At 46.0% G+C, this 24,573-nt stretch overlaps 2 long non-coding RNA genes and 1 pseudogene across 5 annotated transcripts; all 3 read right to left on the reverse strand.

Moving 5' to 3' along the window:
• Window positions 1-687: 687 nt before the first annotated feature.
• On the reverse strand, window positions 688-1,595 carry LOC119272101. Its single transcript, XR_005134691.1, has 3 exons — window positions 1,473-1,595; window positions 899-1,372; window positions 688-810 (listed from the first exon to the last, which is right to left on the reverse strand). It is a non-coding gene; the product is annotated as an uncharacterized LOC119272101 (long non-coding RNA).
• Window positions 1,596-8,499: 6,904 nt separating this feature from the next.
• On the reverse strand, window positions 8,500-8,638 carry LOC119273856 (annotated as a pseudogene).
• Window positions 8,639-20,972: 12,334 nt separating this feature from the next.
• On the reverse strand, window positions 20,973-23,547 carry LOC119269129. Of its 4 annotated transcripts, XR_005133474.1 has the most exons (8): window positions 23,431-23,547; window positions 23,041-23,184; window positions 22,694-22,960; window positions 22,489-22,591; window positions 22,244-22,374; window positions 22,074-22,155; window positions 21,863-21,995; window positions 20,973-21,799 (listed from the first exon to the last, which is right to left on the reverse strand). It is a non-coding gene; the product is annotated as an uncharacterized LOC119269129 (long non-coding RNA). The 4 variants fall into 4 exon arrangements; XR_005133473.1 differs by having other exon boundaries at window positions 20,973-21,995; window positions 22,516-22,591; XR_005133471.1 differs by having other exon boundaries at window positions 20,973-21,995.
• Window positions 23,548-24,573: the final 1,026 nt, after the last annotated feature.

Here is a 24,573-nt window from a genome sequence, read left to right on the forward strand (position 1 = left end):
AAAGATAACCAATCATACATAAAAGAATTCAGAGAAGATTCAAATATTATTCATAGATAGACTTGATCATAAACCCACAATTCATTGGTCTCAACAAACACACCGCAAAAAAGAAGATTACATCGAATAGATCTCCACAAGAGAGGGGGAGAACTTTGTATTGAGATCCGAAAAGAGAGAAGAAGCCATCTAGCTACTAACTATGGACCCGTAGGTCTGAGGTAAACTACTCACACTTCATCGGAGGGGCTATGGTGTTGATGTAGAAGCCCTCCGTGATCGATGCCCCCTCCGGCGGAGCTCCGGAACAGGCCCCAAGATGAGATCTCGTGGATACAGAAAGTTACGGTGGTGGAATTAGGGTTTTGGCTCCTGTTCTGATCGTTTGGGAGTACGTGGATATATATAGGAGGAAGGAGTACGTCGGTGGAGCAACAAGGGGCCCACGAGGGTGGAGGGCGCGCCTGGTGGGGGTGGGCGCGCCCCCCTACCTCATGGCTTCCTGTTTTATTTCTTGGCGTAGGGTCCAAGTCTCTCTGGTCTTATTCGTTGAGAAAATTATGTTCCCGAAGGTTTCATTCCGTTTGGACTCCTTTTGATATTCATTTTCTTCGAAACCCTAAAACAGGCAAAAAACAGCAATTCTGGGCTGGGCCTCCGGTTAATAGGTTAGTCCCAAAAATAATTTTAAAGTGGATAATAAAGCCTAATAATGTCCAAAAAAGTAGATATTATAGCATGGAGCAATCAAAAATTATAGATACGTTGGAGACGTATCAGGGTTGATGTGGTTTCTCCTCCAGTGGCATCCTGTGGATAAGAAATGATCAAGAGAAACGAGCATTAAGCACTAGAGGATAATACACAGGGACAAAAGTATCGTGTCGTGCGAGTTTACCTTGGAGAGCACTATCTGGCTGGTCTATGCAGTACTCTGATGCTTAGGAGGCAACATAGTAGCTCCTTGTTTAGCCTCAGGCTAGGGTTTTTGGTTGACGACAGTCAGTAAAGAGGGCTGGCCGCGCAGGGCGCTGGCCTTATCGTAGAGAGCCGAGGACCAGAACTCCTCAGCCTGAAGTTTTCTTTTGCACATTTTCAGCACTGCAAAGTTTGCATCATCGATTGTGACTATACCTGTTCTCTGTAGGTACACGAGGACGGCAACACATGCAGATTCAATGTATGGGGCATGAAATTCCTTTCTTGTGTTTGAGACGCTTTTGCTCTGGGGAGGTAGGTCAATGGAGACAGAGACGTCAACATCATTGTTGCCCGTGCCGGTAAAAGTGAATGGATGGAGTGTGCCACCAATTGTTTCAATTGCTCATTCAAGAATGAATTGCTTGCTGATGGTGACACAAATTGGAGATAGCTTTGATTGTACGAGAGGTCAAATTTCTATATCAGTACGCCATGAGCCATGAAATTGAGGAACAAAGAGAAGAACGATAGGATAAGAGATTGGAACTAACCGGAGGAAGGCCCTTGACCCGCAGTCCATCATTTGTCTGGACATACACAGACGAGGATGCCATTGCAGAGGATCTGTCATCCATGGCGTCGCCTGAACTGAAAGAAGAGCCCGGTGAAAGGAAGAGGGGAACGGATCTGAAAACACTGTATGCAAGGGAGCTGGTATATATCTAACCTAATTGGATGGGCCTCTTTTGATGGCCCATGTACTTCTCTTTGTGATTTGCGACCCGGCTCTACATTGGTTAGGAGCCTTTTTTTGTGCCGCATAATAAGTGTCATGTAAAAGAACCAAATTTACGTGCCATTAGTCAACCAAAATGACAGTGTTTATAAGTTAAATGAGATGGGAAATATAAGCTGCCAATCGTTGTTGATATTCATGGTATTCACTGGGACACATGCCACAGCCTGGCATTGATGCAAAGTATACAACAAAGTCAGTTTAAACGAGGGATTGCGTAGCCCAGAATGGTATTAGTGAAAACTATAATTTACATAAATTAAATTTGACAGGGCGTTAGATAGTGGGGCAGAGCCCTGGTACACACCATATAATTTACATAAATAAGTTCAGTAGACCGAGGTAGGGCATAAAATAGTAGAGTCACGCATCAGCAGATGCCACATAATTTACATAGATAATAAGTTTAGTAGGGGAGGGCAGTGCATAGTAAATCATCGGTCGCAGCATAAATGTGAGATGCACAGGCTAGATAGCAGAAGACGGCAAGCTGGTACCATGAAACGATTGTTAAGATAACCATGTTGACCTGTCGTTGATGTTGGATCAGCAGTGCTCCTCGGGCATAGTGTCGAAGTCCGCAGAGCAATTCCCTTCACTATCAAAGATCTCCTCGTCATCCAGAATGCTTCTCATGTAGGGTTGATGTTTTGGTGGCACGGATTCAGGGTTCACCAAGCAGTTATCCTCATCATCAGTACAACCTGACTTTGGTTCATATGGATATGTCCCAATGGATTGCAGGTACTCAACAGCAAGGATTGTGTTCTGCTCAAGATACTCGTAGATCTTCTGAGCACTAAGGAGAGTTGCATTTAGCTCAATTTCTGCGTCTGTTGAGCCAGGGGACATGGTCTCATCAATCAGACGCTGAAGCTGGGTGGTCGCTGAAAACCCAGTATCCAGTGAGTTGTCCCATCCGTTGCTGAGGCTTTTTATGATCTCCATTTTTTCATCAAGCTCCTTGTGCAGAGTTTTATTGTCCTTGTTGAGGGCTTCAATGACACTATCCTTTTCAGCAAGCTTCTCCATTAGATCTCTGTTTTTCTTCATGGTAGACTCAAGAGTGCTGCTCTTCTCGGCTAGCTGCTGCACAAGAGATGTATTAACCTTTTTGAGTGCTTCAATACTTTGATCTCTTTCTTTCAGGCGCTGACGCAGAGCCTCGTTGTTAAGCCTAGCAGACTGAAGCTTAGCATAGTTATAATCAGATGGGACCACATTGTGTTCCTGCTCCATGAATTCCATGGCTTTATGCGCAACATGATTCTGTGCTTCTTCCAGATCAATAAAAGCGGAGGTTGAAATGTAGGTCTGACTAACAGGACGCTCCAGTTCACTGGCAATTGGATGGAAATCAACCGTGACTTCAAGGCAGCCGTGATGAATGACACGTGCAGAGTAGGCAGCCGATGGATGGCCAACTTTCTCAAACATAACATCCAAGATGATCTTGGATGGAAGGTCCATAGGAGGCATGGCGAAACCTGGTTCAGAAATCATGACACAGTAAGAATGGAGTGAATGGATTATCGCAAAGGCAGGGAGTAAGGTACACGACATTCGATGTCAACCTATAAACTTCTATAAATAAACAACTCTCCATGTGATCTCATACATCGTAGCTTTAATGTGGTTCAGGCCATGACACATGATGCTTGTTTTTCACTAGGGAGCAAATCAGTACATGTGGTGGATGCAGTAAGATAACAAAGACGTAATTTATAGAATGTAGCTAAATTCAAGGCCCACTTTGGTAGGAGAACATAAATAAATCAAGAAAGATAGCCGCAACCCCTTCTCTGGAAGCACAGTGGATCGAGAATGTAATTTCTGTGATTTTGAATGTATAAATATGCTCAAAGTTAGGGTTTCATCTAGTAGAAATCACATTGGACTTGATAAGGACCAAAGATTATTCATGGAAACAGAATGGATTGGTATAATATATAGACAGCACCATGAGTGTCTCGATGCTATAAATCGAATCATTTTAGCAATAACCAAAAGACTGGGGATAAAGCCGTAATAGTTAAATGTCAGTATGCATATGACATGACAAACCACATTATTTTATCACTATAGAGAGATGAGGGCGACTCCAAGGAAAAATCTTTGTTTTCTTTATAGCAGAGATGTTTCATTTAGTTGCATTTTACTGTTCGCAGCAAGCCCTGACTATGCAAGCGGGGCTAGACCTGAGAAATTACCTTTTGAGAAGAACCGAACACGAGTGAATGATTCAGCGTGCCTACAACAGTCACAGAGGGCGGATCGAGGGGAAAAACTTGGGCTGTAAGATGGGGAAGAACAATGTTTTGCAAAGTTAGGAAACCCATGTGGATAGATCAAACAAATCGAAATGCAGTGCCAGGAGGAGGAATACCTGCCGTAAAGATCAGTCGTAGTTAGACGCAGCCTTCTCCATCCCGAATCGCCCTGCGATTTGAGCAGCAGCACGGATCTAGGTACTGTGAGAGAACGTCGTACCCTGCCTAGGGCGACGGTTGCGTGTTATATAGAGCGGGGCGCGACTCCCGTATAGCGTACAGAGAAGATTACATTGTTAGGATCCTTAACTTGGAGCTCAAGGGATAGACTAGAGAGATAGAGATAGTTACAAGAGATAAGATGAAATCACAACTAACTACCCTAGTCTAGGCTCGGTGGAGACGTCCTGGTTGAACCGGACCTTGCACGCCATATCTGTCGCTTAACACCCTCCCTTAATCACAACTGTATAAGGTTGAGATTACGCTTGAATTCTTCAAAATTCCTTGTGGGCAACGCTTTTGTAAAGCCATCTGCAACTTGGTCTCGTGAATGAACAAATCTGATTTCTAATTGTCTGTTTGCAACTCTTTCTCTGACAAAGTGGAAATCTATCTCAATATGCTTTGTTCTTGCATGGAAAACTGGGTTAGCAGATAGATAGGTAGCACCCAAGTTGTCACACCACAAACATGGAACTTTGGTATGCTTCACACCAAGTTCTCTTAACATAGACTAAACCCAGATAATTTCTGCTGTAGCATTTGCTAATGCTTTATACTCTGCTTCAGTGCTTGACCTAGATACAGTAGCCTGTTTCTTAGCACACCATGATATCAAGTTTGGTCCAAAGAACACTGCAAAACCACCTGTGGATCGTCTATCATCCACACATCCTGCCCAATCAGAATCAGAAAATGCACTGACAAGATTTGATTATGACTTGCTGAAAAAGAGACCAAGCTTCATAGTATGTTTAACATATCTCACAATGCGCTTCAGCAGTCCAGTGAACTGTGGTGGGTGCATGAAGAAACTGGCATACTTTGTTGACAGCAAAAGATAAATCAGATCTAATCAAGGTTAAATACTGAAGAGCCCCAACTAAACTTCTGTATCGAGTACTATCTTCTTGATTCAAGAGAACTCCCTCTTCAAGTGATAATTTTTCAGTACTTGAGAGGGGGGTCAACGATGGTTTGCATCCTTGTAAACCAACGCTTCTTACCAGGTCAGCAGCATATTTTTCTTGAGATAGGTGGAGGCCATCTTCATGTTTCTTTACATCAATACCTAGAAAGTAATGCAGGTCTCCCAAATCCTTGAGATCAAACTCAGCATTTAAGTCTTTTAACAGCCCTGCCACTACTTCATTTGATGAACTTGTAACAATGATATCATCCACATAAATCAACACAAATATTGATGTATTTGACTTATTGTAAATAAACAGAGATGTATCAGACTTGAAAGGAGTAAAACCAAGTGCTTGCAATTTCTGACTCAGGCGTGAGTACCATGCTCTGGGAGCCTGCTTTAGTCCATATAGAGCTTTATCAAGCTTGCACACATAGGAAGGCTTACTCTTGTTCTCATACCCAGGAGGCTATTTCATGTATACTTCCTCTTCCAGAACGCCATGAAGAAACGCATTCTTGACATCCAGTTGTCTAAGACTCCATCCCCTGGATACAGCAATAGACAGTACAAGACGAATAGTTGCGGCTTTAACAACAAGACTAAATGTGTCCTCATAGTCAATACCATACCGCTGTTTGAAGCCTTTTGCAACCAACCTGGCCTTGTAGCGATCTATAGTTCCATCAGATTTTCTCTTTATTTTGTAAACCCACTTGCAATCAATTAGATTTTTACCTCGCCGTGGGGGAACTAAATGCCAAGTTCTGTTTTTCTGAAGTGCCATGTATTCTTCTTCCATGGCTTTTTTCCACTTTTCATCACCAAGTGCTTCATCAAGAGTGTCTGGCTCACCTGTAGAACAAGCTAGACCAAATTTGGTTACTTACTTATAATTAAGAGGTTTAATTACCCCTTTTTGCAGCCTTGTACGTGAAGGAACAGGAGGAGCTGCACTGTTGCCCTCCACAGAGGATCCAACCTCTGGTCGAGGCGCTCCCGAGGCGGATACTCCTGGCGCCGTTTCTGGAGCAGCAGGATCTTCTGCGGCACCATCGGTCGGTGTGGTAATGTCGAGCGGAGCAGAAGATCCCGAGCCATGCATGCGATCTGCGTCAGACCCATCATGACGCAATGATTGCGCGGGCCCGACAGAATCCACGCCGGATCGCGCGTCCGCGGCAGGATCGACACCGGATCCCGTGCCTGCACCAGCTTCCGCGCCTGAAGGCCCACCTGGCTGGCGGCGCACGTAGTGGCGGGGTCCGCCCGCTGGCCAGCGAGGCGGAGGCTGGCATGTGTCGCCAGCTGATTTGCGCGGAGCGGATGGCGCGCCTGGCGCAGTGGGAGGTGCCCGCATGGCAGTTGCGGGCTGGCTGCTGCCGCGCCCGACAGTTGGGGCGAAACCCGACACGCTGACGCCCTGCTGCAGCACAGATCCCGTGGGGGATTCACTGGCGCGCTGGTGGGGCACCGATCCCGAGGCGGATATGTCCCCCGTTCGGTGGCACATGAAATATCGCTCGTTTGGAGCGTATTGTGCACCGTTTTGAGGATTTCCTTCGCCATTTTCTTCAACATTTGCATCTGCATCAGTACAGGACTCAAGAGCAAGGTTATGAGGATTAGTCAATAGTGGATCATCACAATCATTTTCCCCTTGATGACCGCCGATGAGACTGGATGGTAGAAGAAGTATTTCTTGACGTAGAAGAGCTCCGGCATTGGGGTGAAGATTTGCGAAGGGAAATTTTGTTTCATCAAACACTACATCTCGGGAGATATAGACACGACCCGTGGGAATGTCAAGGCACTTGACGCCCTTGTGTTGAGCACTATAATCAATAAAAGCACACTGTTTGGATCTAAGCATGAGTTTGCGATCATTGCAAGATTTGGCCAACAGGCGCATCCAAACACACGAAGTGACGTGTAGTCTGGTTTGGTGTGAAGAAGCCTTTCCATGGGAGTTTCATTGTTAATCACACGACTAGGTAGCATGTTTATAATGTGGACAGCAGTGAGGAATGCCTCGTCCCAAAATTTAAGGGGCATGGAGGCGCCGGCTAGAAGAGAAAAACCAACATCTACAATATGTCGATGCTTGCGCTCGGCTGACCCATTCTGTTGATGGGCATGAGGACATGAAACATGATGGGATATGCCAAGTTTCTGAAAAAATGAGTTTAGCTTCTCATATTCCCCTCCCCAATCAGATTGGAGAGAAAGAATTTTACTGTCAAATTTTCTTTCTACAAGAGCTTGGAAATTGAGAAAAACTTGGCAAACACCCGAACGTTTCTTAAGGAGATAGATCCACGTGAACTTGCTATAGTAATCAATGAAACTCACATAATATGTGTGTCTACCAACAGAGGAGGGAGCAGGCCCCCAGACATCAGAAAAAATGAGCTGTAAAGGTTTGGTAGAAATACTTGTAGAAATTGGATAAGGCAATTGGTGGCTCTTGGCCCTTTGACACGAATCACAAATTGTTTCAACATCACGATCCCAAACATATGGGAGTTTATTTTTCCTAAGCAAACGCTCAACTAAAGAGAAACTTGCATGACCTAATCGATCGTGCCACCATGTTGAAGACACTTTGGTGGCACTAAGAACTTGTTTATTGGATCTTCTAATCTCCGGAATCAATGGGTAAAGCCCACGAACGCATCTACCTCGATACAGCACCCTCCTCGTTGCCTGATCCTTGATCAAAAAGAAGAAGGGGTGAAATTCAAGAAAGACATGATTATCAATGGCAATGCGGTGGACAGAAAGAAGATTTTTGTTGGCACTAGGGACATGCAAGATGCGTTTGAGATGAATTTTTCTATGAGGGGTTTTAATAATTGAGTGACCAATATGACCAATCTTCATAACTTCTCCACTAGCAGTGTGGATGTGATCTTGGCCGCGGTACTTCTCCCGCATGGTCACCTTCTCTAGCTCACCGGTGATGTGGTTTGTGGCACCGCTGTCGACGTACCAATTTGTGTCGACGCCGTAGGAAGCTTCAGCAGCCCCGGCCACCTTTTCATCTTGAGATGATTCTTCATCTTCATCAAACCGGTACCAACAATCTTTTGCAGAGTGGCCCAGCTTACCGCAGATTTGGCAGCGGATAACATCAGGCCGAGACTTGTTGGTGGAGCCATTAGATCGGCGGCCGCCCTTGGTGTTGGAGTAGGAGGGTCGGCCACCGCTGCGTGCGTTGTTGTTGCTGCTGATGTTGCCCCCACCAGGGCCCCTGCTCTTCCCGCGAGGAGGGCCATGAGGACGAGAGGCACCGCCACGCCCGCGGGTGGCGACATTTGCCGAAGACTTGAAGCCGCCACCGGTCCCAGCCCCTTGGAAGAGGGCCACTCGTTGATCGAAGTTGCTCATCTGAGCGAACAGTTCGTCAAGAGTGACCGGGATGACACGAGCATCAAGGGCAGAGACCAGTGGCTGATATTCCATGTCCAGGGCGTTGATGATGTAGGAGATGAGCTCGTCGTCGTCCAGGGGTTTGCCGGCCGCCGCGAGCTCATCGGCGAGAGATCGCATGTGTGCGAAGAAGGTGGCCACGGATTGTGTGCCCTTCTGCGCGTTGGTGAGCGCCGCCCGGATGTTGTTGACGCGGGACAGCGAGGTCGACGAGAACATCTTCGCCAGCGCCGACCACAGCTCGTGTGCATGGACGATCGACGTGACCTGCACGAGCACTTCCTTCGAGAGGTTATTCAGGAGATATCCCAATACCTGTTGATCCTCCCGGATCCACACGTGGTGGAGCGGATTTGGGATGGACTCCTCCTTGCCATCCTTGTCCTTGGTGGCGACGACTTTGGCCGGCTCGGGTATGCTTCCATCAACATACCCGAAGAAACCAACACCTCGGAGCTGCGGCGTGATCTGGATGCGCCAGAGGATGTAGTTGGTGCGGGTGAGGCGCTCGGTGATCTGGCCGAAGAGGGTTGAGTTGGAGGAGCCGGAGGAGGCCATGGTAGGAGGTTTGTGGCAATGGAGGAACTAGATGAGATGGAAGAGGTAGGCTCTGATTACCATGTGAGAGAACGTTGTACCCTGCCTAGGGCGACGGTTGCGTGTTATATAGAGCGGGGCGCGACTCCCATATAGCGTACAGAGAAGATTACATTGTTAGGATCCTTAACTTGGAGCCCAAGGGATAGACTAGAGAGAGATAGTTACAAGAGATAAGATGAAATCACAACTAACTATCCTAGTCTAGGCTCGGTGAAGACGTCCTGGTTGAACCGGACCTTGCACGCCATATCTGTCGCTTAACAGGTACACGTTTGAGGAGAAGTGAGAGGAGTGAAGAAGGAGAGTGAAGTGGAAAAAGGGGTGAGGCCGAGTGGGTGGATGCGTGTGTGGAACGGTGAGGGGGTAGAATCACCTCGCTCACCGCTACTAAACAGTAGGAGCCGCCGCTCTGGGCAAGTAGGGAGGTAGCACGTGTTCCTCTCGGGCGACGGTGATCTAACCAGCAGCCTAGCTTTTTCCTGGTGCTCTTAAACCAGAATCGCTACCCACACGTTGGCATACCATGGGGCCAACTGAGACGAGCCCACCGGACAGTGAGAGCGACACAAGACAGTCGCGAGGGACCGCGTAGGAAAAAGGAGACACAACCATTGAAAATGGGCGGCGCTTATTCCTATGAGTCGACACGCTTTTGGGCAGGCCTGGTGAAAACCGGCGGTAAATCAGAAGATAAGGGTAAGGATTGTTTTATGTGTCTAAAAAAGAAGATAATGTTTTTTGATCCCGGGAAATAAAGCTAAGGATCTTGTATAGCGGTTAATAATCGAATTAAACAGGGGAATTTCATACACCACACTTAAAACAAAACAAGGTAATTATATGTTTGCATGCACTAATTATGTTTGATAGCAGAGTGCTGGGGTTACAGTACGTGAACCAAAAGAGCAGCAGGTAAAATAACAAAGACTTGGACTGTAGCTTAGCGGTCTGCATTTAACAGTTGGGTCAGCCAATACTAAAGGCTAGGCATATTGGCATCCAAATCGTCATCATCATGTTCTTCTGGATAACCAAATGAAACCCTAAGGAATTGAACAACATCCTACGAAAGTTTGCTCAGCCAGGCAACAATACGTTGAATTTCTGAGTGTTTCTTGGCCATCTCACCACTTGGTGTGGACCCAACTGTAGGTGATTCAGATACAACCAAGCGACAAATCTGATCACAGGCTGATAACACAGTACCTATGTACCTACCCATGGTTTCTGCTACCCTTTGATCCTTTCATCATTCTTGGCCTCCTCTGATCTTTTCAATTCAATATAGTTGTAGTCTTGCAGGACCTTCTTCTGATGATCTTCCATATAATGTATTGCCTTTTGAGAAACCACATCTATTGTGCTCTGTAAGTTGTGTAGGGGAGAGCTTGACAGTTTGACAGGTGTAGGAGGGTGTAGCAGATGTTCTTTTGATGGATAGAGTGTAACATCAGTCACAAACTGTCCTCTTCGGTGTGTCCAAGAGTCATAGCGTGGTTTTGGAAGATCGAGTTTATCTAATATACCTTCGAGCAGAAATGTGCCTGAAACCTCGACGATCTCCATATCATCGTCTATGAAAAAAAGAAGACCAGCTCATGAGTGTGAAGTGATGATAGTACTCATAGAGAAAGAATATGTATAAGTGAATAGTCTAAAGTGCGGGAAGCATTGCAGAGATTAGTAACAAGAGAAAGCATATAAATAAAGGTGCAGGAGCACGCAAAAAGAAAGGGAAATGTTGCCTTCATAATACCGAATGATAACAAACATGTTTGACAGGGTCTAGCTCAACATAGATGGTAAAAACAGATAAACAAAAGTAGGCACATGCTGTACACAAAACCAAAAGACACTTCGATGGATGATGCAACTGGTTATATCCCGGACCAAACGATATGCGAATCACATTCTTCTCTGCAGCGCCCTGGCGAGACGCGCGCTCCTGTATTCAATTATATCTGGGAGGTCTCCAAAAGGGAGGTTCATCGTAGCCGCATTTTGCATTTGTTCAGAAAAGTAGTACATATATCTGGTAGATAGGAGCCAACCTCTGGCAAGCTTCTTGCCCCTGATGTCTGATTCTTTGAGCTGATTTTCAAGGAAGCCAATCCGATTTTGCTGACGCTTTGTTTTTGCATAGTTTATGTCCCTGACAACCGTGTTGGTCATAGTCTCTATGTATCTGACAACTTTGATGGCAGCACTATCTTCGGCGGCATCATTGTCTAAGCAATACTCTCCAGGCACAGATATGTCAATAATCGAACCTCCAAGATTCAAGGCAGCAGTGTTGAAGTTAACAGTAACCTGAACCCTCTTGTCCTCATGGATAGCATGATCGTAGTGGGCTGGGTTCATGCCAAGGTTGGCAAGGAGCATGTCAAGGATCACCCTGTGTGGAATTTTGAATATCCTTGGAACATCCTGTAGTAAGACAAAGGGTGAATTAGCAACAGATGAATAATCAGAGGTTGAGAGATATATCCTTTATAAGTAATATAAACAGTACTAAATGTATAAGATCATTTTTGATAATAATATGGAGGTCAAAAAGTGAGGCTAAAACGATTGGCAGTTTATAGATGTTCCGATCAATGTAATCAAAAAAATGATACGACATCTAATGAGCTGAGAAGTTGAGGACAGAGCAGGCGTACTGAATTTTGTGCAACCTTTTAGAGGGAACACATCAAACTGCTAACCTATCTAGTCTGATCGATGAAAATACATGGTTTATGGTTTAATTAAACCGTTTGTAGATACACACAAACATTTAGAGTTAAGTATCTTTTTCGTCTGTTTCACTCTGTGTCCAGGATATATATCATTGTGTATATACTTAGCAAAGAGAAAACATTTTTTCTCTTTTTTTTTTCGAAAAGGGGGGCTTCCCCGGCCTCTGCATCAGCATGATGCATACGGCCATCTTATTAAGCATAAAATAGTCCACAAAGTCTCCAAGTCTCAAGGTTGTCAACAAGAAAAGTAAGAAAAGGCTCACACAGAGCCCGAAGGCTAGATACACAAGCTAGCCAAAGCACTTATACATCACAGCCGTTTGGCTCCAAAATAGACAGGTAAACTAATTGCCTATCCTGTTACACGACCGCCATCCAAACCGGCTGAATATATCCCGAGCTACCATCTCCCATCGGATAGCAGCAGTAACCAAAAGCTCCCTGGCCTCCGTCGGAGTGAGTAGCGACCAGGAACGGATAAGAGCCGTTGCTCGGAAGATAACCTGCAAAACATGGATATTTGTTGATCTGTTAAAGACGAAGTCATTTCTGCAATTCCAAAGCGCCCACAAAAAAGCGCAAACCCCCAAGCGAATATGTTTTGCTAACCCGGGCTCTACCCTAGTTAGCCATGTCCCAAACAACATGTTAACCGACCTTGGTGGGGTAATATTGAAAGTGACTTGAATAGTCGTCCAAAGAATTCTAGCTAGTGGGCAGTCAAAGAAAAGATGTTTAATGGTTTCACCCTGATCACAGAAACTACACCTAGTAGGTCCTGTCCAATTACGCTTAATAAGATTATCCTTTGTTAAGATCACCTGTTTATGTAGAAACCACATAAACACCTTGATCTTTAAAGGAACTCTGACGTCCCACACATGCTTTGAAGTAGGAATCGAGCTGGAATTAATAACATCAACATACATTGATTTAACCGTGAATCCCCCCGACCTAGTGAGATTCCAGCGTAATTTATCAGGTTGTTGAGATAGTTGTACCTGCATCAGTCTCCTAACTAGATGCAGCCACTCTTCCCAACGATTGCCCACTAACGATCTTCTAAACTGGATATCCAGGGGTATCGAGGCGAAGACCGATGCAACCAAAGCATCGCGCCTTCGAACTATACGATACAGAGACGGATACTGGATTGCTAGGGGAGCCTCTCCAAGCCAAGTATCCTCCCAGAATCTCGTGCTTGCACCATTACCAACTAAATGCTTTGACCTCTAAAAAAATGAAAGCTTCACTTTCATAAGCCCTTTCCAAAAGGGTGAATCAGTTGGTCTAACCGACACCTGAGCCAAAGTTTTAGTTTGGAGATACTTGTTACGCAGGATTTGAGCCCACATGGCGTCAGTTCCTGAGGATAACTTCCACAACCACTTACTAAGAAGGCACCGGTTCTTGACTTCGAGATTCTCAATCCCCATACCCCCTTGGTCTTTCGGTCTACAAATGATATCCCACTTCGCTAACCGATATTTTCTCTTAGGCTCCTCCCCCTGCCAAAAGAACCTCGATCGATAGAAGTCCAGTCGTTTCCTAACTCCAACTGGGACTTCAAAGAAGGACAAAAGGAACATGGGCATGCTCGTGAGCACCGAATTAATAAGAATTAAACGGCCTCCATACGACATGAGCTTGCCCTTCCAACAACTTAGCTTCTTCTCGAAACGATCCTCAATACACTTCCATTCATTATTCGTGAGCTTGCGGTGATGAATAGGAATTCCTAAGTAGGTAAAAGGCAGCTCACCCAAACCACATCCGAACAACTGCTTGTAATCCTCTTGTTCCTCTTTGGCTCTCCCAAAGTAGAACAACTCACTTTTGTGGAAGTTAATTTTGAGCCCACTTAGCTGCTCAAACAAACAAAGCAGCAGCTTCAGATTTCTAGCTTTTACCAAGTCATGCTCCATGAAGATGATAGTGTCATCAGCGTATTGCAGGATGGATATACCCCCATCCACTAAGTGTGGCACCAAGCCCCCTATTTGGCCAACTTCCTTGGCTCTCCCTAACAACACCGCCAACATATCGGCTACTATGTTGAACAGAATAGGGGACATCGGATCTCCCTGCCGCAGGCCCTTATGTGTCTGGAAGTAATGACCGACATCGTCATTCACTTTTATGCCAACACTACCCTTTTGCGTAAAAGTTTCAATCTGGCTCCTCCAGCCCTCGTGGAAACCTTTCATACGCAAAGCTTGTTGCAGAAAAGGCCATTTAACTTTGTCATACGCTTTCTCAAAATCTACTTTAAAGATGACTCCATCAAGTTTCTTAGAGTGAATTTCCTGGAGCGTTTCATGCAACACCACCACCCCTTCAAGGATGTTTCTGTCTGGCATGAAAGCTGTTTGGGATTGCTGCACCACAGAATGCGCAATCTGTGTGAGCCTATTAGTCCCAACCTTGGTAAAATTTTTGAAACTGACATTCAAGAGGCAGATAGGACGGAACTGCTCAATCCTGAGAGCGTCGGTCTTCTTTGGAAGCAACGTTATCGTTCCAAAGTTCAAATGAAAAAGTTGAAGCCGTCCAGCAAAAAGGTCGTGGAACATGGGTAGCAGATCCCCTTTGATGATATGCCAACATCTTTTGTAAAACTCCGCCGGGAACCCATCCGGCCCGGGAGCCTTATTGTTCTCCATCTGAGAGATGGCATCGAAAACCTCCTTTTCCGTAAACGGCGCAACTAGCATGTCATTATCAGCAGCAGTTAATTGAGGCACATCCTCAGTCCTGGACTCATCGAGGGACACAGCGCTATCCTCCGGCGGTCCAAATAACTGCTTGTAGTATTCGGTGATGTATAGCTTAAGATTATCGTGACCAACAATTGTGCCTTCATCTTGCTCGAGCTGAAATATTTTTTTCTTTCTGTGTTTGCCATTCGCAATCAGATGAAAGAATTGAGTGTTCGCATCCCCTTGGATTACTTTGCGAACCTTTGCTCTGAGCGCCCACTTCAGCTCTTCTTCGCGGAGAAGTTCCTTCAACCTCTTTTCCGCATCAATCTTACAGCACATATCCGCAGATTGAAGAACCGCTGATTCAGCTTTAACATCTAGGTATTGAATAATCTCCAGGAGTCTGTCTTTCTCCACCTTATAAACTCCACTTAGATGTTTAGCCCAACCTCGAAGAAAGCACCTCAAATGCCTAATCTTATTCTGCCATCTCTCGACAGGCGATCTACCCCTAGACTCTCTAGCCCACTCTCTGGCAACAATATCCAAGAAACCTTCTCTTTCAAACCATGACGTTTCAAAGGAGAAAGTATTCTTGTTTCCCACATGCCTTGGCTCCCCTGAGTCAACAAATAGCGGTGTGTGGTCCGAAATTCCTCGCGTTAGAGCCTGCACCGTGACCAGAGGGAACTTCTGCTCCCATTCGGCACTTGCAAGAACCCGATCCAACTTCTCATATGTCGGGTTTGGTAAAGAGTTAGCCCAGGTAAATTGTCTACCAGAGAGTTCGATTTCTCTCAAATCCAAACTCTCAATGATGGTATTAAACATAAAGGACCATCGCCCATCAAAATTATCGTTATTCTTTTCATCCCGCCTCCTAATAATGTTGAAGTCCCCCCCAACCAGGATAGGGAGTTGTTCGGACCCACAAATTCGAACCAGGTCAGCCAAAAATTCAGGTTTAAGCTCAGGTTGTGCAGCCCCGTAGACCGCCACCAACACCCAGTTAAACCCATCTATTTTGGACCTGACTCTGAATTTCACTGCAAAGTCACCCATAACAACACTCCGGACTTCAAGGGAATCACATCTCACACCCAGCAAGATGCCCCCAGACCTCCCTCTTGAAGGAAGACAATGCCAATCGAATTCCACCCCTCCCGACAACGTGTTAAGAAACTGAGGTGCAAAATTATCCCTACCAGTTTCAGAGAGAGCAATGAAATCTAAACGGTGCTCTAAAGATGCCTCCGCTAGAAACCTACGTTTAGCCAAGTCCTTAAGACCTCTGCTATTCCAGAATATTCCTTTCATAGGTCATCATGGAATTTTTTGGCCTTACGAATTCTAGCACTCCTGCGTACCGCGGATGCAGGGTACACCTTCCGCTTCCACTTACGTTTAGGAATGTTATCACCTGTAGCCCGGTCCTCATAACCGTGCTCTGGTTGAACATGGGCTGCATCATCTACCTGGAGTTCATCCTCATCAGGCTCCGCAGACGGAGGAACAAGATCCGCGCAGAATTTATCAAGCACCCTAACACCCAAGGCCTCAATCTCCGCATCATTCAAAGGTTTTACAGCCGCTAGGTTTCTAATAGACTCCAAGGCCCGTTCCGCTTCCAAATCTAAAAGATCATTAACCGAGTTTTCAATTTCCAAATTATTATTCCCAAAAGACACCCCCACTTGGTTTGCATTATTAATAATCTCATCCTTAGAGAAATGCAGAATAGAATTTGAAACATTAACTGACATACCTGTTGTGCTCTCCACATCACGCAGCTTGGCCGCCCGCATAGCGCACCTCTGCTGCAAATCATCAACCTCCGGAAGGTCCTGGAGACGAGAGCTCATCCGCCTCCCCTCGGAAGCAGGGTCTCGGATCCCTCCGAACGCGATCACCTCCTCCCGAGTAGCGGCTCCCGGAGTAGGTCTGGGAGAGGGGGACCGCGTAGGAGATGTGGAGATGCCTGACGGAGTTGGCACCAGGGCCTCCTGCCCTAGTCCGACCCCCCCAGCCGACGCCGTGGCAGCCGTGCGCTCCACCTGCAGGACCGCCGTCGGTACTAGAGGGTCAGGGGCCACCTGCCCCTGACGCCTGCCTAGCACCTCCGGCGACCCCACCACCAACGAGGCTCCCGCGAGACGGACCTCCAGGGCCTCCTGCCCCAAAGATATGTCGCCCCGGCTGGACACAGGTACCTGCGCCGCCTGCTGTGAAACAGAAGAGTGAGAGGGAGTCGTGGCCACCTGCCCAGACGCCCCTCCCCTCCGCAAGGAAACCGAAGACCTAGATCGCCCTGGCGACTCCTGAGGCTCCACCTCTTGAACAACACGGGCACTGAAGCTGGCCGACTGCCGGGGTGACCGCCCAAAGTCCAAGACCGGTAGCGAATGCTCGAACGCATCGTCAGAGTCAACCCGATCACTCCACAGACGAGGAGGCGCCGACGACGGCAGAAAAGATCCAAACCGCAGTGAGTTATGAGGCAAAGACGAAGCCGGGGACTGCTCCATCCCGGCTCCGTTCTCCGGCTCCTGAGCAGCAGGCCCCGATCCATTGGGCTCCTGTGCTGCCTCATCCGCCTGCTCCCTGGGAGCACCTGTATCATCACCCCCATCGTGCATATCCACGTCAGTGCCAGCAGCAACCTCAGCAAACAACTCTGCATCCTCAAACTCAATATCAAGTGGAAACACCTCGCCTCTATAGGTCCAGTTGATGACGTCTGGGACATACTCAATATCCAGAATGCTGACTTGCAGTCGAGCCACCCCCTGAGCTCTAGTGAACGCCATATCCACTTTCTCCGTCTTACCAACCATAATCCCCAAACTAGCCACCACACGCACATCAGAAAGAGCCTCAGACGGTGCCCCCGAGAAACGCAGCCACACCTGAGTAAGAGGCTTCCCCTTAGGCTCAACTTTCTTCCACTCGTGGAACTCCAAAATACCTTTGGTGCCTGGCACCTTACACATCCCAAAGCTCAACAAACGCTGCAAGTCCTCAATCGAAGGAAACTCCACTCTGAATACTCTATCCTCAACGGGTACGAGGTCCCACTGAAAATCACCTGGAGCCAACTCCTGAAGTCTCTGCACAATCTGAGCCTGGGAGACATCTCCCTGTGTCACCTTGACCAAACCAGAAGTAAGGCTCTGTGTATCAGCTGGGATCTCCCTCGCAGCCGCTGACTCGAAGAACATCAGCTCCGCACAGTACACACCATATACAGTAAGAGCTGGAATATGGTCCCTCAGCAAAGGACAATCCCCTGAAGCATGCGCAGGCTTACCACAGGATTCGCACAGCTGGGCCACACACTCCGCGATGAAGTGCCCCTTCTCTCCGCACCGGTAACAAAGCATTCTCTCTTTCTTCCGAGCGTACTTGGATGCCCTCTCAGAATCAGCCACTTGAACCACCTCAGCCTCCTTCGCAATCCCAGGAACCTCAGCAACCGCAAGTGCATTCACCACCTCCATCGCCTGGGGAGGTAGCTCCTGTGGTGTCTGATCAGTCTCCATCGCCGCCCCGTCAGAGTCAACATGTCTAGGGGGAGGCGGCCGGCGGAACCTTCCGCGGCCTCCACCACGACCACGGTATCCGCGATAACCTCCTCTGTGCCTGTTATCAGGTCCTGAGGCCCCCTCAACGAAGCCTCCAGCCGGCCCCAGGAACGGTCTCTCTGCAGACCCGTCACTCTGCCAAGCATAACCCCGACCTCCTCCCGCTGAAGATGAGCCCCGATGCTGGCCTACTCCATACGCATCAAACCCGTCATCACCCCACTTGCCTCGAGGTGCATCAGTCGGTCTCCCACTGGTATTACTCTGATTACTCTGAACCTGATTCTGCCCCGAACGATTCTGCGCCTGACGAACCGCAAGGTGTGGCGGGGGTGCACGCTGACCCCCGGCAGCGTCCTGGGCAAGCAGCCGTAGATTGTTGTTGGTGGAGGCAGCCAAGCTCGAAGAGCCATGATCCTGGAGCTCCTGGGTTGACATAGAAACTTGAAAGTGCAATCGATGGATCTTGAAGTTTAGGCAAATGAAAGGATCGAGGGAACGAGAGAAAGAACCAAGATGGTCCGTACATGTAAGGGCCACTGTACCTTCACTTAGAAGCCGAGTCAGGAAGAGGCAACGACAGGTACACACCAGAAGGCTGATGTTAGTCGGCGGAGGCGCGGCGAGAAGCGGAGCCAGAACACAGTCGAGCGAGGAAGTGTAATGAACCACGCGTGACCTAGCCAGGGGAAAACAGAGAAGGCGCTATAACGTGCTGATACGTCTCTAACGTATCTATAATTTTTGATTGCTCCATGCTATTATATTATCTGTTTAGATGTTAATGGAATTTATTTTACACTTTTATATCATTTTTGGGACTAACCTATTAACCGGAGGTCCAGCCCAGATTGCTGTTTTTTTTTACCTATTTCAGTGTTTTGCAGAAAAGGAATATCAAACGAAGTCCAAACGGAATGAAACCTTCAGGAACGTGATTTTTTCAACAAACGTGATTCAGAAGACTTGGAGTGAGCGTCAAGAAACAATTGAGGAGGCCACGAGGCAGGGGGCGCGCCTACCCCCTGGGTGTGCCCTCCACCCTCGTGGGCCCCTCGTTGCTCCACCGACCTACTTCTTCCTCCTATATAAGTCCACATACCCCGCAAACATCCATGAGCACCACGAAAACCTAATTCCACCGCCGCAACCTTCTGTACCCGAGAGATCCCATCTTGGGGCCTTTTCCGGAGCTCCGCCGGAGGGGGCATTGATCACGGAGGGCCTCTACATCAACTCCATGGCCTCTCTGGTGATGTGTGAGTGGTTTACTTCAGAACTTCGGGTTCATAGCTAGTAGCTAGATGACTTATTCTCTCTCTTTGGATCTCAATACAAAGTTATCCTCGATCTTCTTGGAGATCTATTCGATGTAATCTTCTTTTGTGGTGTGTTTGTCGAGATCCGATGAATTGTGGGTTTATGATCAAGTTTATCTATGAACAATATTTGATGCTTCTCTGAATTCTTTTATGTATGATTGGTTATCTTTGCAAGTCTCTTCGAATTATTAGTTTGGTTTGGCCTACTAGATTGATCTTTCTTGCAATGGGAGAAGTGCTTAGCTTTGGGTTCAATCTTGCGGTGCTCGATCCCAGTGACAGTAGGGAAAACGACACGTATTGTATTGTTTCCATCAAGGATAAAAAGATGGGGTTTATATCATATTGCATGAGTTTATCCCTCTACATCATGTCATCTTGCTTAAGGCGTTACTCTGTTCTTATGAACTTAATACTCTAGATGCATGCTGGATAGGTCGATGTGTGGAGTAATAATAGTAGATGCAGAATCGTTTCGGTCTACTTGTTACGGACGTGATGCCTATATACATGATCATACCTAGATATTCTCATAACTATGCTCAATTCTATCAATTGCTCGACAATAATTCGTTTACCCACCGTAATACTTATGTTTTTGAGAGAAGGCACTAGTGAAACCTATGGCCCCCGGGTCTATCTTCCATCATATTAATCTTCCAACACTTAGTTATTTCTATTACCGTTTATTTTACTTTGCATCTTTATTTCTATTTATCATAAAAATACCAAAAATATTATCTTATCATATCTATCAGATCTCACTCTCGTAAGTGACCGTGAAGGGATTGCCAACCCCTTTATCGCGTTGGTTGCGAGGTTCTAATTTTTTTGTGTAGGTGCATGGGACTCGAGCGTGATCTACTAGATTGAAACCTTGGTTCTCAAAAACTGAAGGAAATACTTACGCTACTTTACTGCATCACTCTTTCCTCTTCAAGGAAAACCAACGCAGTGCTCAAGAGGTAGCACGTGCTTCTATATGCGGGCTCGGCAAACGAAAGCCCAGCAGAGCATGAATGGGCCGCATGTATCTCTACACTTTATAAAAAATCCATTCGATTTGTTTATTTTTCCGGTTGGTCGTTTGTTTTTCCTCTAGTTCTAGAAAAAAACTGAACTCGTGCTATTTGTGTCTTCCCGAGGTCCTGTATTCATGAGCATGCAAGCACCCATGAAAAAATTAGCCATACACAAATTTTAAAAATCCTTTAAAAGGAGGGGTGGACCAGAAGTTAAAATCACATGTTGATATGATCGTTTCTCCGTTAAAAAAACATCGGCACCGACCAAGTGCAGCAAAACCGGAGACTGAAGATGTGGTTTTAAGTGTCAAAGCTTAGCATGCAAATCCACACTCTACATATAAATCAAAAGTAAAATTATCAAATTAACCTAGAATTAAAAGAACATATATATGACACGGTGATGAATAGACATACAGTCAAGTGAATAGATTGATCTTTAAGTGAAAGGAAACGCACATGAACATTATATTTAACCATGTTTTCAACAGCAGCCTAGTCCCAAGGTAAAAGACCATAGTGTCATAGTTAATACAATACTGTTTACAGAACCGATATATTTACAATCCTACTAATAAAAAGGTTCATTATCAAAAGATCTAGAGATCGGTCAGGAGACCGAAAATCAACTCTAGGGAACATCCACACTGATCTCATAAGAAGTTCCTTGCGTGCATCACTTCATGATGGCGTAAGAAAATCTATCATAGAGAGGTTCGATTTGACGGGCTCAAAGGACTCAATAGCATCGACATGGAACATCGGCCACCTTCCGAAGAAACTTTCAGGCGATGCACGAACAACAAACTTACATCTCATGGAAAGGAGACCACTGAGTTCAGGCGGGGTTTTCCTTAGCATTGAGGCCACTACATGAACATTGGGAATAGCAGGGCCATGCGAGTGCTGTTGCGAAGGACCTGGCTAGCAGATCGATCGATGATTTGTTGAGCCTTTGTGCCAAACAATTCAAATTCAGCCTCTCCACTTCGATCTTTCGCAAGGACAAACAATGTGTACCTGAACATTAACATAGATGAAATGAGCAGGGAGAGCAAATGACCATTGATTGATATAACATTGAATTGTTCTCATCCAATTGTAGCGCTAGTGCATGAACAAGATCGACGAGAGCACATATAAACATCTGGCTGGGTAAGCGATGTTGTAGCTGGCATGGACATGTGATGGCAGTCTGCACAGAAGGTAGCCCATCATTTTTTCAAATGTGAAACCCTGGTAATCACCACATTGCATCGGAAGGTTCCCGCCTGAGAAGTAAATAGCAAGCACTATGGGAAGACTGCCAAAACTGCATGGTGTTACAATGGTACCTCCTTTTGATATAAGTTGATGTTTATGAGGTGGGTCAATAACACCATTGGATGCACATCGGCATGTTGGACCTGGAGAATAATCTTCGACGGTGCAGGAAGATGCTCAATGGCAGGGAAGATGACTGGGAGCCTAAGAAGCAGAGAGAATACAATACTTGAGTACAAAATAGAGAAAACAAACGCCGTATGAATAGACCGTGGCCCTCACCTGCTCCTAAATATGTTTATATCTGGTATATCATGGTTAACATATCATTTGCAAGCACATCCACCAGATAATTCCTTGGACCCTAGCTCATGACAAATAATAATACCATTAAATAAATCGAAGGCAGCGGGAAACAAGCAAGCACATTCATTGGGTTGTTTCCTAGTCACCTTCATACATACAAACGGTGGTGCCGACAAAGATAACGACAGCCGGGTCTGTTTGACCCATGACATGCACACTCTCTCCATTAAATCGAATAGCACTCTCACCCCAAAGGGTTATTCCAAGTTCGTGGCCACTAATGTAAGATGAGAATAAAATGGCAGAAGAGGATTCAATATAAGCTTTTTTAATAAAATGGACAACAGGAAAAAGAGAACGACGGTCAAATATAACAGATCAGATTACATACTTATTGTCAGAGAGGATCAGACGGCACCTGAATACTTGTCTAAGAGTATTGGGCACCCGACTGGCTTTCACAGGAGAAATCGCCATGATAACCCCGATAACATCTACACAAGTAAATGCGCAAACTATAATTTAGTGTACAGAGGTGTCCACCGAACATCATATCATAGATCATAAGAAGAGACAAGGAGTGTAATCTGTGTCACCTATGTAGGCTTGGGGAGTATCATTTGCAAGGGGTAATTCATTTAGTGGGGTCAGGTTGAATGCCCACTCCGGAAATACGTCATTCAGATCGAAACAATTCTTCACAATTGTAAATTGTGTAAATTGGATCATCAATGACGCATCGACGGGGTTCATGATGAAGACATCACGCTGAAACGACTGAACTCATACACCACGCCTTCATGCAGCATATCAATATAAGTGACAAGAAAATCTGTCGGAACAACTGCATAGCCATGGTTACCCTGTAACAGTTTCGTGCTGCATCAGACATAGACTAACACAAAACAAAAGCGATACATTTCTAAAGAGTCATGGATCGTACATGAGCGTCGATGAGGATCATGTGCAGAAGCTTGACAGGTCCATTCTCTAAACCACCACGGTAATGCCATAGGCGAGACACACGGACGCACACGGTCTGTTTGTCCCAACCAGCACGTAGATCGGACAGAGCCAGACAAGACATCTAGCAAGAGCAACAACAAGAGGGCGGCAATTAGATCACAGATGCTATAGCAAGACAAGAATCAATACATTGTTGCTCTAGATCGACATAAATCAAAAGTTCTTCAAGGCAATCCCTAACAAAACTAATAATGTAAGGAACACACCAACAACAGAAGAGAGAAGCAAGACCACGAAGCAAACAAGTTGGATACATCGTCCGAGGACATCGACCTAGACAAGCGGATCGAAAGCAGAAGAAACTCACCAGGAGGGTGAGAAGGTGAAACCCTAGAGGCGGCGCTGACTGGAAAGGGGAAACTGAGCTGGAGATCCACCGAAGGAAACAAATGTAGATGGACGTTGGACAAGCGGTAAATGCACAGGCGGGCCGAAATGTGAAGCCCACGGTAGGGGAAGGCCTTTTATTGGCCCAACGGCAAAATACAAAGGCAATAACAGGTGGACCGCGAGAATTTCCTTTTTCTTTGGGCTCTTAAAAAGATGCTGTAAAAAGCATCATATATTTTTGATCAAAATGATTCTTCTCCTTTGCTAGCCAGGACACTCGCTAAAGATACGAATCAGAATGCGCATTAGGAATCGGATAACCAAAGTTTCGGTGAGAGTCCAGAAACATGTCCATGCAAGATAAGAAATGAAGTAAATATAATCCACATGATAACGGGATGCTAACAATCTCCCATATCAAATGGCTCATTGACCAGAGCAATGTACAAATCTCAGCAGATAGAACTGAAATTCGAGGTAAATCAAGTTTAACAACAACGAAGAAGCAAGCCAAAAGTAAACGAATAAGTGCAACACACGTAAATGCAAATTTAAAGAAGAGCATCAACATTGATTAGGTTCAACGATTCATAGGAAGTTGGGTTACAACACAGGGGAACAGCCATGTGATCATAGTGTATCAATAGCCCATACATTTACAAAGGTAGGAACCCTCGCATAAGCACTCGCTAGTCTCTACACACGGAGGTCGTCGTGTCCGAAACTGAAACAACAGAGCTTGAAGTGCTTCGAAAGGTATGCCCAGGCACTCAACTTAGTTCACTTTGCGGCATCGAGTCCAGGGCATGCATGGATACATCAATCTTATATCCTGGATAGATGCAACCGACAAAGAGTAAGCACAGGGTATCGCACAAAACACAAACTGAGAAATGGAACTGCAAACAGCAAGCCAAAAGCACTCGAACCTGACAAAAATATGGCTTCTGACCAAGCAGCTTGATAGTCCAGATGGACAACAACATGACTGTGATAGCAGCCATTGTTACTCATAAGCAACCAAGTGATGTAGCGGTAAGTGCCCGCGAGTCAAAGCTCAAGCAGGGGAATCGCTCCTACAAGCATACTGGTAAGAAACTGTCAACTCATAACGACATTA

Source organism: Triticum dicoccoides, chromosome 3A (assembly GCF_002162155.2).
Source record: "Triticum dicoccoides isolate Atlit2015 ecotype Zavitan chromosome 3A, WEW_v2.0, whole genome shotgun sequence".
In the NCBI taxonomy this organism is placed as follows: domain Eukaryota; kingdom Viridiplantae; phylum Streptophyta; class Magnoliopsida; order Poales; family Poaceae; genus Triticum; species Triticum dicoccoides.